This window comes from Egretta garzetta, unplaced genomic scaffold (genome assembly GCF_000687185.1).
Source record: "Egretta garzetta isolate BGI_Z169 unplaced genomic scaffold, ASM68718v1 scaffold152, whole genome shotgun sequence".
Classification (NCBI taxonomy): domain Eukaryota; kingdom Metazoa; phylum Chordata; class Aves; order Pelecaniformes; family Ardeidae; genus Egretta; species Egretta garzetta.
In genome coordinates, this window is record NW_009259037.1 from 361,270 (window position 1) to 375,348 (window position 14,079).

The following is a 14,079-nucleotide window of genomic DNA, read 5'->3' on the forward strand; positions in this document are numbered from 1 at the left end:
ACCTTGTGTATCAGAATACCTCCCATCTCCCCTTTTAAAAGAGCAACCAGGAGGGGTACTATAATTAGTTTAAACGATCTCTGTAACGAATGAGTTTCAACATTACATAGAGGAGATGCTTTGGAAAGGAACGGTTGGTTTCTAAGAACGCTTACTACACCAAGCAAAAATGAAAATTCCCCTCTTCCAAAGAAAGGACAAACGTCATCAAGCCTTGGAAACCAGCATTTTCTAAGATGTAGGACTTTTCAGGTTTGGTTTTGGTTTTTTTTTTTTCCTGCTATAGGAAAGACATGGAAACAATTACAGAAAATAAAGGATGAACATTTCTAGAAAGACCGGAACACGACTGGCAAATGCAAACATTTAGCATGGATTGAATTAATTTTGCCTTTCGCACTTCTGAGGAAATTAATTCTGGGAAGTACAAGATGAGGAGCCACTGGCTTCTTTCCAGCACCTCCTCACAGTCATCTGCTTGAAAATCAGCTTCAAAATTGTGTATTTATTTTGGATGAATTACCCATTTCCAGTGTTTTGAACAGCAAAGACAGGCAGCTAAAATATTTACATTAAAGACTAGACACCAGTAGAAGAACTGCTAATTGTTTGGATGCTAAATTATTTTTCCTAAAAAGAATAAACAGCAATAAAAAAGGCGGTTGAAGTTTTGGAAATCATTCAAACTTCTGTCCGAAGAAATGGGCTATGCTTCCGAAACGCTCTACTATCCACTCCTTGCCGATGAACTGCTCGGAATTAGGTATTACAGAATTTACTTGACTTTACAAGCTAACTTGGGAGCACGTGGTTCAGGTCACTCGCACTAGGTGACTGGTTTTGTGAAATGCACACGAACGTTCTTCTCATCTGTAACCAATCTCTAAACAGGAATATGGGCTGATGATCCTCAGGCCCAAAGTCTACACAAATACTCATGCAGAACCCACAAAATAGATGTTTTTAGTACATGAAAATCCCATATACAACACCTAGCTCCACAGTCACTCGCATCAAGTCCACTCACTCAAGTCAGGGTCCCTGGTGCAAGGTAAGGTTGGTGTCTTCAACAAAATAAAATTGCGTTCCTATCTCTATGCCCTTAATCAAACATTACGACACACAAAGAGTTAACAACTGCGTCTTATTTATACTGTGACATGGGCTCACCACGGCGCTGCAATGTGAATTAAGTCGTTCAAATTTCAGGACTCGGCCTGACATTTCCTCCTCACTCGCACACCATCAAACCACGGCTGCTGGGATAGAAGAAGTTGTATTTGTTCCGAACGTCGTCTTTGGCGTTACGCTGTGGTTCAAGAAGTTGTAATCTGTACGGGTAACATTTTGCCCGCCTGGCAACAGGAACGATTTCCATTTGCATGGTAATGAGACATTTTATTTGACAAGGTGTTGAAGGAAAAGATGCAATAATTTTAACAGTTGGGTGTTACGCTTTAGAACCCATTCAACGAGTCTGGGAAATAACATTGCTTCAATACCAAATTTCACGCGAGCGGACCACGGAGCAGGAAAAGGGACCACATCCAACTGCAAAAATAATCAGAGCACCCACCTGTATCAGTCGAACTATTAAACCACAAAGAGAAACTACCGCGTTGTTTTACTCGGATCCGTCCCCCATGAAGCAAGGCAGGCCCCAAAGACAGACAGACAGGCTGGCAGCAGGGCGGACACGGCAAGATTTCCATCTTGCTTAACCCCTAACCGAAATGAACTTGGGGCTCTACCTCTGCTCTAACCAAGAGCCTTGACGTTAACTTTAAATAATCTAATTAACCTAAAGTTCGCTATCTTCTCCCTTTCTTGCCCTACAAAAAACAAACTTTGCTTTTCCTTTAGAAAAAACTGGTATTCATATTGGCTCATCTGTATTGATGAAAATGTGATATTATCTTTGACCTCAGACGTGTAGCTTGAATAATGAGATAGGCATTTGACTAGATGATAAACAGAGATCTTATTTCCCCTTGCAAGGAAGCCCGGAGAAGTTTAACTAAGGCCAGTGCAGCAGAGGTGTTTGGTTGGGTTAAAAAAAATAAAAATCACATGGCTTCACCAAAGCAGTGAATCAGGGCAGCACAGCAACAGCTAGGAAAAACGATCTGAAATATTTTCCTCAACTCAAATTTAAAAAAATACATCAGGTGACTAGCTAACCCGCCAACGTTTTAACCGACATCCCCCAAATCAAGGGGACCATTTGTTTCCCAGGCCTTCAAACCTCAAGGATGCTCAACCACTGCAAGCTGCCATGAAGCTGGAGCGGCTCCGCCGAGCACAGCACCCAGGGATCCCCGGGATGGGAGCACTGGGGCTGGAGGGGTCACAGGGAGAAATGAAGCCCTTGTTGGTGGAAAGCATCAGAACATCGCTATTTTAGCCCACACTCCAGCCAGGTTGAGTCGTGTGACGATAACCTGCGATTCGGAGCCAGCCTGCCCGTTTCACCCCGCACCGAGCCTACAGCAATTCTCAAAATCCTTTAAATTCTGGCCCGTTGTTTGTTTTCTAACTGCTGGCAGTCTCCTAAAGAAAAACTTAATCAAATAGCACTATAGATAAAATAAAACGATATCCAGCTTAAGGTAAACACAAAATAACCAGTGCTAGCGCCTTCAGCGCCGCTGCGTGATGGCCGCCCAGCCAGCCCAGCCCAGCGCGGCGCTGGGAAGCCGCACGCGTTCAGAAGCTCTAGTTAAGTTCTGCAAAGCAATATATGCTGCTATTTCATGATCCCTTTTTAAGACAGCTAAGCTCATCTAAATTATTCAAAGCATAATTCAGAAAGGGGTTCCTAACAGTTACGGAGAGGCCTCTTCTACCAGTGAGGTCCATCTGAAAACGAAGCATTTCAGTATTTTTGCTGCAAAATGAGTATTTCACTGGGAAGTTACTAAAAGCCGGTGCTGTCCACAGCAATTGCATTTTGTCTCCTTGTCAGAGCAGACGCTGAGCTACTGCCAGAACACCCACATTCTTATAACCTACAGTTTGCCCCATGCGACAGAAGCTAGAACCAGCATTGCCAACCCTCGCCCCATGTTGGAACGTGAATCAAAAAAGCAGCAAGTGTTGCCTTAGCTTTTGTAACGAGCCATCTCTACACCGCCGAGGGGCTTTTCACCTTTTCTAAGGAAATTTCAGATTTTGTCTGCATGTACTTATGGCTTCAAGTTGTGCCAGGGCAGGGTTAGGTTGGATATTAGGAAAAATTTCTTCCCCAAAGGGCTGTCAGGCACTGGAAGGGGCTGCCCAGGGAAGAGGCCGAGTCCCCAGCCCTGGGGGGATTTAACAGCCGGGCAGAGGTGGTGCTGAGGGCCAGGGTTTGGGGGTGGGATGGCAGGGGTAGGGGAACGGTTGGGCTTGATGATCTTGAAGGTCTTTACCAACCTAAACGATTCTGTGATTCTACTTGGGTAAACTCTACAAGTGTTATTTCAGCTTTGTAGATTCAAACCCCAAAGCACCTTTGCTTAGATGAAGATTGCAGGTCCACTTCAAGTCAAAAGAAACCGAAGAGATGTGGTACCCACCTACAAGCCCCTATGTACTTTGTGTTTCGTAGCTTTTGCTTTGCAGCTGGTGAATTCATGTTATTCTATTCCATCTTTAAAGTTAAATATTTAAGTGAATTCACCTACGGCAGCTGTGGTTTTGCTTGTTACTCTGTGTATAGACATGGTTTAGTGCTTAGGGACAGGGTTTAGTGGTGGGATGGCAGGGTTAGGGGAATGGTTGGGCTTGGTGATCTTGAAAGTCTTTTCCAACCCAAACGATTCTATGATTCTGTAAGACTCCCCAAGCCCTTCAGCCTAGGTTGAGTCACGTTAAATGGTACAGTTTTGAAATTGCCTTGCATTAATCTTTGATGCAAGAGCTCACTGAACCTTTTGAAGAGCATCAGAGTCTGACCAGATGTGTGCTCCCCCGACCCAGTGTCCACAGTGGGTGTTTTGTTCTCTACAGCACAGGGGTCACTTTGCATCTAACGTAACGGAACACATCACCACCTGCATAAACTCCTCAACGCTATAAATTTTGCCATTTAGTGACCAAGTCCACGAAGTTGTCTTAAGTCTCCTTTTTCCCTTTCCTCCATCAAAATCTTCTATTCTCAGAGAGAATAAAGGTCCCGACGGCCCACTGCGGGAGCGGAGGAGGACTGCGTACCGACACCTGAAGATGACGATGCAGTTAGGGAAATTCAACAAGATAACGAACCACCACGCCAGAGCCCGTATTTTCCTGTATCACAAGCACCGTTATTTCGATTCCTATGTTTCACCTGAAGCAAACACCAAAAGCAATTTGTGCAATAATACGACAGAAAGTTAAACAAGAGTAAGCAAACTGCGGGAAATTCATCACCAGAGAACACAATATCAAACAAGCGTGTCCCAAGGAACAAAAGCAAGAGGTGAAGACAACAATGAAACAGCAAGAACGCATCCAATGTATACAAGAGGGAAAGCAGAGCGAGGGCAAGAAGCCAGACACATTACACATGACATAAGTAAATAAATCAAAGGAAGTGAGATTAAAACCTGAATTAACTGGAGGAGGGGGAGAGCGATAGCACCTGCATAGAGGTGTCCACCCCATGGAGATTAATATCACACAGTCTATGAAAAGTCTGATTTGTAGTGGCTGAGCAGGGAAAGTCAGAAAAAGATTCATGTTTCAGAATCAGAGAGCTAAAAAAATAAACCAGCATCGCTATTCCCTGGTTCTCAAACCGCAGCACCCATCTGCAAACACAGTGCGACTGCTGAAAGCAGCTCATGCTAATTTGGATTTACATTACAATAAAATTTATTTTAGTTTTGTTTTAAATTGTGGTTAAATAAGGCAAATTTAAAACCAAACAGTTTGAAAACTGAGTATTTTTCTCCATATACGCTTAACTGAGTTTTAATTCTTTTCTGCCATATTCCAGCTCAGGAGTAGCCAGAGTTTTACTTCTCAAATCTTTTTGTTGACTTACCAAAAAACCAAACCAGTAAAACTGGGTTGGTTTATATTATTTTATTTTCTATTCTGTACACAGTAACTTAAAGCTTCAGATAAATATCAACCGTTCTTTGGCTGGGTGAGTATTTTGAGATGTATCAATACCACAAAGTCTCCAAATGCAAATCAAGTTGACTTCAAGCATCACAGTCTCATTCCCAAGAGCATGGAAAAACGTTTTATGAAACGGTGTTATCAAAAATATTTAAGGTTTTGTGGTATTTTTCTACACGATAGTTCTGCCACCGGGAGCTCTGGCATTCGGGATGGCACAGACCAGGGCCAGGGCTGAGCCAAGGCACGGTGCCACCCCGATGTTGGGGGCTCAGGGGACACAGCCAACAGACAAAAAGCAAGGTTCCTGAGCCCACACCTTCTGGGATGGGAACAGGATCCGGAACAGAGACATTTTCTTCCTCCTCCTCTCCTAGGCAGCAACAGCCCTCTGTGCTGAACCAGAGATCAGCTCTTGGTACAATCCTGCTAAAGAGGAAAAATAACCATAGACTCGTTTAGGTTGGAAAAGACCTTTAAGCTCCCCCAGCCCAACCGCTCCCCTACCCCTGCCATCCCACCCCCAAACCCTGGCCCTCAGCACCGCCTCTGCCCGGCTGTTAAATCCCCCCAGGGCTGGGGACTCGACCCCTTCCCTGGGCAGCCCCTTCCAGTGCCTGACAGCCCCAAGGGGAAGGAATTGTTCCCCATGCCCAACCTCACCCTGCCCTGGCACAACTTGAGGCCATAATCTAAGAGCACTTCCCGTCAGTCGCTCATACATTAGGATATGCAGAAAGATGTTATAGGGGCTTGCAGCAGCTTCATTAACGAAGAAATATGTAATGGGTGAGCGCGGTTGCGCTGCTTAACGTTCTTCAGAAGTTTGGGCCTTTTCATGATAAATTCTTTTCAATTTGCCTACAGCTGTGACCACTAAGTAAGGGGATTGTGAAACGTGGAAAAACCTATACATTTCCTATGCATTGGAGCAGAGCTCAAGCACAGTTCAAGTCCAGGCTGGTGCCATTTCTATGCACTAGATTGAGCAGATTTCCGAGAGGCAAATGCTGAAGGATAATGTAAATAAAGGCCATCATAAAGCAGAGCCTCAGCCATACAATGTTACCCTAAAGTCTTAATTCTGGCTATTTATAAATCACATTTTAAAAAGTCAAGTCTGATATGATCTGAGGGCTGGAGCCCCTCTGCTAGGAGGCCAGGCTGGGAGAGTTGGGGGTGTTCAGCCTGGAGAAGAGAAGGCTGCGGGCAGAGCTGAGTGCGGCCGGTCAGGGCTTCAAGGGGGCCCAGAGGAAAGGGGGGGACAAGCTTTTTAGTAGGGCCAGCTGGGACAGGACAAGGGGGGATGGCTTTAAACTGAAGCAGGGGAGGTTTAGACCGGATCTAAGGAAGAAATTCTTTGCAGTGAGGGTGGTGAAACCCTGGCAGGGGTTGCCCAGAGAGGGGGTGGAGGCCCCATCCCTGGGAACATTCCAGGCCAGGTTGGCCGGGGCTGTGAGCAACCTGATGTGGTTCAAGGTGTCCCTGCTGCTGCAGGGGGGTTGGGCTGGGTGACCTCTGGGGGTCCCTTCCCACCCAAAACATTCTATGATTCTATATGACAAGGGGTAAAGCTGGGCAGATGAGGTACTTAGGGACAAGGTTTAGTGGTGGGATGGCAGGGTTAGGGGAACGGTTGGGCTTGATGATCTGAAAGGGCTTTTCCAACCTAAACAATTTGATGATTCCATGATGGGATCTTACATTGGCAAGATCACAACATCATCAAGGTGGCTATTACATGGGTGGATAAAACTGCTGACTTCCAGTAATTTCGCATGAAACAAGTTCCTTGCCACTAAAGTAACAGTAGAAACAGTCAAGAGAATAATCACGTAGAGAAATATAAAAACTGCCAATCCTCCTTTTCCAACCACCTGCAGGAAAACTGCATTATATGGGTTTTTCTTTTTTAAATATAAAAGCCCTGTGCAAAATAAATTAAATAAAAATCAAAGTATCCCAAACATTTTGTACAGCATTTATGGATTATGGGATTTTCACGTTAAAAAGTGGCACCCGTGCTTCTGCAACCCATTTGTCCCCTCTGCACACGCAACGTTGCGGAGGAGGGTGACTGCACGAAGCAGCAAACAAGACACTGGAAGTTTCAATTTCAGATATGTGAGACCACAAAATTAATGAGCGTCTTTGGAGTAATAATTTGTAGACTTCACAGAGGACCGGGGAAGATTATAAATGCTGTTGACCTAGAAGAAGTAATAGAGAATTCAGTATTCAGTACTGAAGAACAATTTATAAGTGAATAAAGTCTAGCGTGCAATATGACTGCTTTCTGTTGACAGATGGCAGAGAAGTGTCTTCTCCATTCTCTCTCATTAAAATAATTATGGCAATGTATGTTAGCCTCTCTTCAAGTCTGGCATTTTCACAGCACATACAGGGGCATCATCATTGTAGGAATAAGGTTAAATAATAATGGAAACACATTCCTGGCATGCAAAGGGCATTTGATATTAAACTTACCTGCTTCCAGAAATAACAGCAGGGAGGAATTTGTGAGCTCGGAGTAAATGAAATGATTTAACTTATTTTAACAGGAGGTTAATTAGAGCTCTCTGCTAACTTGAGAAACGCGTCCCAAAACCAGGTCAAGCCACGGTTCGGCTGATGAGCCTTTGCCTTGTGTAACTCCTCCAGAACCGGGCTCGTTTCTCGTTTTCACCTTCGCTGCCAATCGCTCACTGCAAGACTGCAAATCAGATGCAGTCCAGTGCGAAACTTCCTCCACAGCTGTCAAATAACAAAGTCTGCGAAACTACAGAGGGGAAAAAAAATTTAGGTTACTAGAAGCCACGTAAAAATTATTCCGCGTTCAGGTGTATTTCTGGCACGGCCCGTACTTTTGTGGCTGCTGCTCCCGCAAAGCACGGAGGGAGGCTGGGCGGCACGCAGGGAGGCGTACGGCGTTAGCCTAGTTATCCCCTGCGCCTCTAATTACTCCGATGGGTAGTTAGCGACACAAGTTAATGACCACCCCGCAACAGGGTTTCGATACTGCAAGTCAATGTCCCCACCGTAATGCGTGACATTAACACTGCGTGATGTCATGGCTGAGCAAAAATTCTCCGGTGTCAGCACTGTACACTCCGCCGTGTCTCACTGCTGTTCTCCCCAATATGATTCACTTTCATTATTTATGAGACTTGTCTCACTAACCCTCAGCAACGGTTCCAAATAATGATAGGAATCTGTCAGTGTAGGATTGTATTTCTCAAAACAATAACCACAGTTCCTGGAAATGTCAATATGTCAATTGAGGGTAACACATCTCTCAATAAACCAATATTTTGTAAAAACAAAACAAACTCTAAAAAAAATAAAAAAAAAAAAAATCATGCACAGAAAATGGAAATTTGAGCTCCACCGAGCTCTCCTCTTACAACGCCGGGTGGAAAAATTCATCCTTCCCGCCAGACGGTGGAGACAGAAAAGTGCATTTCTATCTCCCGCAATCACAACTCTTGAAGCATTCAATATTTTAGCACTTGGTATTCATGAAACGCCATGAGAAAGGAAATGAGGGCCTTGACAAGCCAAAGAGCTTATGCTACCGCAGAAATCAAACTGAAATTCAAGGTATGGAAGAACTAATAGGAGCTATATTTTTGACAATTTCCTGGAAAAAAAATGGAAAGTGAGAATTGGTTTTATTGCAAATGGCCACTGAAGTTGCATTAAAAATTGTTTCCAGCAACCACTCCACTGCACGATCCTGCAGGATGACAATATCCAACTTGTAACAGCAGAGAGGCTTGCACGAGCCTCACTCCCCGCCTTTACATAAAGCTTAGCAAAACATGGTGCTAAGGATAAATCACACAGTCCTTAACAGTTCCGTCCTGAAGGGAATGATTTAGAAATTGAAGAGCTACTCAAATGAATTCCTTTACGGCTTTTGAAATCAGCCTTGCACACATCTGCGTTTTACCCTACGCCAACAAGCGTAAAGGCCACGACCAATCCCTGCCTTCAGTTCTAGGCAACTGCAACTTTCAGCTTTACGTTTCCACTGAAATACCCATTCTCTCTCATTCTTAGAGGCCAATGTTAAAGGAAATACTATTTTTTATCAACTATGCCGTTCTAAAAGTATTTACGTAACTATAGTTTAGCTATACGAGATGTATGTAGAGACACTACCGTCACAATATTCAGCTGAAGAAGTAATACTTGAGTACTGAGGTGCTACAAAGCAAACCCTAAAAATGCAAAGCCATTTAATTTTTCAGGTTACAGGTCTTTTTTAAAAGCAAAAGTTCTTCCACAAAGGCCTTATCCCATCCAAGGTTTTACTACGCCGATTTTCCTCCACGGGTAAAGGTTACAAAAGAACAGTTTCACCGTATTGCAAAACCAAACGGGTGAAGGACTTTCTCTGGACACATCAGTAGCGTTAACATACAGGTAGGAAAACCCTGAAGCTATTTCAGATGATGCTTAAATTATCAGAAAATGTCAAGACCATTTGCCAGTTCTGAAATTCGAGGATATTGAGTTTTCTAATACCAGAAGTGTAAACATGCAAAGAAAAAAAAAAAAACCTCAAGGAAGGCAAAAGCAAGTTCTACACAACTGAAGGTCTACAGAAAAACGTGTTGATTTGTTAGAGGAATGTTCAGCTAAAAAGCACAATACAAAGAATATTAAAAGCACTAAAATTTCTGTTCCCCATTGCAATGCTCACAGCTGCGTGTTGGGAATAGGGAAAATACAGCCTATCTATTTTGAAGAATATAAATTTATCATAACAGCCATAAATCCCTACCCATGACTCAAGCTACAAATAACTACACAGACCTCCCTAACAAATCATCTTGAATTTAATCTTTCCAAACCCAAAGACCATCCTATTTGGCTAATACAGTACATCTTTTCCCACCACTTCCATGGGACTTTGGACTGGAGTGATCCATTTATTTCTGAGTTTTCCAGAAAATTCCGATTTCCAGAATTTACAGGGCAATGATTATCAAAGCTGTGAAACCTGATTTAAGAGAAACTTAAATAAACATACCAGCTTCACGTGACTCTATATGGAGCACGCAACGTTAACAAACAGTAGGTGAAAATGGTAATGAAACCATTTATGTCTTTCGAAATGCATAATCTCCAATTGCTAAGGAGCATTATTTAGGTAAGAAAATAGAATCACAGAATCGTTTGGGTTGGCAAAGCCCTTTCAGCTCCCCCAGCCCAACCATTGCCCTGTCCCTGCCATCCCACCCCCAAACCCTGGCCCTCAGCACCGCCTCTGCCCGGCTGTTAAATCCCCCCAGGGCTGGGGACTCGACCTCTTCCCTGGGCAGCCCCTTCCAGTGCCTGACAGCCCTTTGGGGAAGAAATTTTTCCTAATATCCAACCTCACCCTGCCCTGGCACAACTTGAGGCCATTTCCCCTTGTCCCATCACCCATTACCTGGGAGAAGAGACGAACATCCACCTCACTACGCCCTCCTTTCATGGAGTTAGGAATGATCGCATGGAATCACATCTACGGTGAACGGCCGCAGGGCAACACAGATCTGCTAAGCCACAAGCAGAGCCTCTCAAAGGGAACAGCTGAAATCTTTACTCTTGGGAACTCAAAGACCAGGCTAAAGATGCGCACAAAGGAGGAGATGGGCTTTCTCTATCCCAAACGGTACAAGCCTCTGACCAGAAGAGTAGTAACTGGGTGATTTCTCAGCAATCCTCACCACGCAGTCATGAGAGCCATCAACACCAAGGATCTCCTTCAGAGGTAGCAAAAACCAATGAGCGATATAAATATCAGGCAGCTGTGGATCTTGAGAAATTAAGGGCTACAACCAACCAGCAGCTGATGAGATAATCCGAGATACCAAACAACAGCAAAAGCTAAGCCATTCACCAGTACGGGCACTGCTTTACTCATAGCCACAAGTGCCAGAGGGCCTGAAAGCAGCCAGTGCTGTTCTTGTCGTTAAGAACAGGAACGAAGCAGATCATTTCTCACTCTATCTTCCATTAAGAATGGGACGATGAGTTTGTCCTCTGCAAGGGACATTGCTGACTCAACCGCTTCCGAGACAATCCTGACTCATCGCTCGTTCCTCATAGTAATGCTAGAAAACTAAGGGAAATAACAGTTCCCCAAATATTCGATAAAATTCCAGAAGACACCTATGGTGTTGAGTTCCTTTATTTAAACAGCAGTAAGAAACTACTACTTCAGAAATACAGCCAACTTTGTAGAGACGTGGCCCTCAAGGGTCTATCCTTCCCTGCATCCTGCCACCACAGCTTGCAGCTGCCTCTGCCGTACCGATCCCACCATTAGTTACCTCCATTTGTTGTTTTCCCTATTCCCCATTTTATTTTCTTTCCCGTTCTTTAGGTTTCTCTTCCCCATCTGCTTGCCCACTCTTTATGGTCTCCTACATCACAATTTTGGTTACTACTTTTGTAACCGTAGCTCACAAAATTATAATTACTATGTATCAAGTTACATCCTATCTCCTGTTGTTTCCTCCAGTTAGAAGCAGTTCTCCAGCTTTCCTCTAAAAATGATCTTTTTCCTTTTCCCTAATAATATCTCATCCTTGGCACTGCTGAGTCTGGATGAACTGGAGTCCATCACTCTTCCAGTACTGGAAAAGTTTCACTTGCCCTCCTACTTCCACTGCTAAAGTTTTATTTTTTATTTCACTTGGTCGCACACCTCAAACCATATTGACAAAACCACATTCCTTCACCCCACTCTAACACCCTATCACCCCCAAATAAGTCTCCTATCAGATCCTCCATCTCATTTACTGGAGATAGTTCTCCCAAGACCTGTGTTGCCCACATTTTCTCCATCTCATCCTCCACTCATGGCCAACCCAACCCAACACCCTCCGCAGTCAACTACACAATTTCTTTCTCCTGCATTGGCAAGTCACTTCTGAAATAAAGGCACCCAAAGCACCCAGCCTTTGACTTGCTTTGGTGTAAAGCTCACTGCCATCCTGCCTTCAGCTGACCAACCGTACACCTTCGGTGGGTCTGTGGAAACCACCTTCCCTAGCAGTCTTCCAGTCTCATAGGGCACAGCAGATGGACCCCAGGGCAGGGAAGGAGTGAAAGGCATACAGACAGACAGAAATTCCCCTTTGGGTCACAACATTACTGCTGTTCTCCTCCACCTTTTTTATTTTTTAAATCCTCCATATCAAAAAGGCCGTTCATGTTTGCACAAACAACATCGGCAAATCCTTTTGACGCGTGCTTCTGCGCGTGTGTTTGCTCCTATAAATACACTCAGGCACACGTATATACATATATAAAAATTTACAAACCCCTTAATACAGGTAACAGTGCTGACATTTGGAACAGTCACCCATTGGAATAATCTCCCCAGGGGAGGGGTTGACTCCGCCACACTGGACACGTTCAAGCCTCAGCTGGACAGGGTGCTGGGCCACCTTGTCTAGGCTGGGCTCTTGCCTAGAAAGGTTGGGCCAGATGATCCTGGAGGTCCCTTCCAACCTGGGATTCAATGATTCTATGATTTTTCAACCACACAGTGGGTTAATGATAGATAAATCGTTTAATGAGGAATTATTACACGTTTTGGACATCATTCTGGTTCACCAAAATTAAGGTTTCCCCAACTGTACTAAACAAACTTTCTCCACCTTCTTTTGTGAAACGGCCCCATTTAGTGCAGCGGACAGGAGACCGAACAAAATTTGCTGTTTGCTACCAAACTTGCAGTTTGCAGCCACACCACCGACCGTTCACTAGCGACAGGAGCTGTATTTATCATATAAACAAATAAGAAGCCCCCAAATGAGAGAATTAATCTCTCTCCTGCCCGTACGCCGCCTTACACAGCCACGTATGCATGCAGAGCGCGTGGAGTTTAAACATCGGCTGGCACACCTATCAATCCACGGCAAACTTATCATAAAGCAATCATAGCTTAATTAAAGGCAGAGAGGGGTCAATATGTTCATATGCAAGATGATTCAGTATGATGTCACTTGGGTACAATCAATTAAAATGCACAGGGTATTTTTTAAATGGGAAAACCTGAGCAGGGAGCCTGTTGTCTACCCAAAGGTTTTGCTATGCTTTAAAAGCTTCATTTAAATTTTTTTTTTTCCTTATTTATATGCACAAAAGTAATAGTTATATCAGATATTCATAGGTGATTTAGATGATTGATACCAATTTCTCTTCATAATATGACTAGCAAATAAAAACCACAGCAGTTCTAATATAAAAAAATAACATGTGACAAGGTTTCCTAAAACATTTCTATTTTGGACCTCACAAGCTAAATTGCTTTTGCTGGCCCCTTCCACCTCTCAGCATGGTTGACAGACAAATTGATCGAAACATCGGAAAATAATATGCTTGCAAAATTTCTCTGGGTGAGTTTTCAGTCTTTTGAATTTTTCATACAAGAACAAAATGAAAGATTGCCTCCTTGATTTTTCCTCCATTATGCGTCCCCATCTTATGTACTACAGGAACATACAATACTTCAAATAGCAGCAATACATTGTAAACAAAATGTATAACATTTTTCATAGAACACCCAAGCCGTGCGAAGTTAAAAGACTGGGTAGCAGGCATCTTTGCCCTGCAGATTATGTTGTTCAATTATAATGAATTCATACATTTGAAGTTGCCTTAGGGCCTCTCATTAGACTTAGGGGTGTTTATTACAGGAAATATTGCTTGTATCATTTAAGAAGCAAGAAGGCTAGATGATTTGATTAGAAATGTTGACAGTTGAGGTGTGTAAAAAATATGTCATTCACCCACATTTTCCCCCACTTTAATATTAGGATCCTTCATTTTTTATGAATTCTTTAACCCGTTCCTCCCTTCCCCGGAGCCCACGGCTGTTGCAGCCCAGCCCGCTCCCCAGGACGGCCAATTCTTCACCGGGAGCTGCTATTCTGACACCGGCCAACGCTTTTCACCTGGCAACCGGAGGAAAATACAAACACAGCA

At 43.7% G+C, this 14,079-nt stretch overlaps 1 protein-coding gene across 1 annotated transcript in view; it reads right to left on the minus strand.

Moving 5' to 3' along the window:
• The window catches only part of MGMT (O-6-methylguanine-DNA methyltransferase), a 193,372-nt gene that overhangs the window by 128,133 nt on the left and 51,160 nt on the right, over nucleotides 1–14,079 (minus strand). The gene's annotated exons all lie outside the window — the stretch shown is intronic.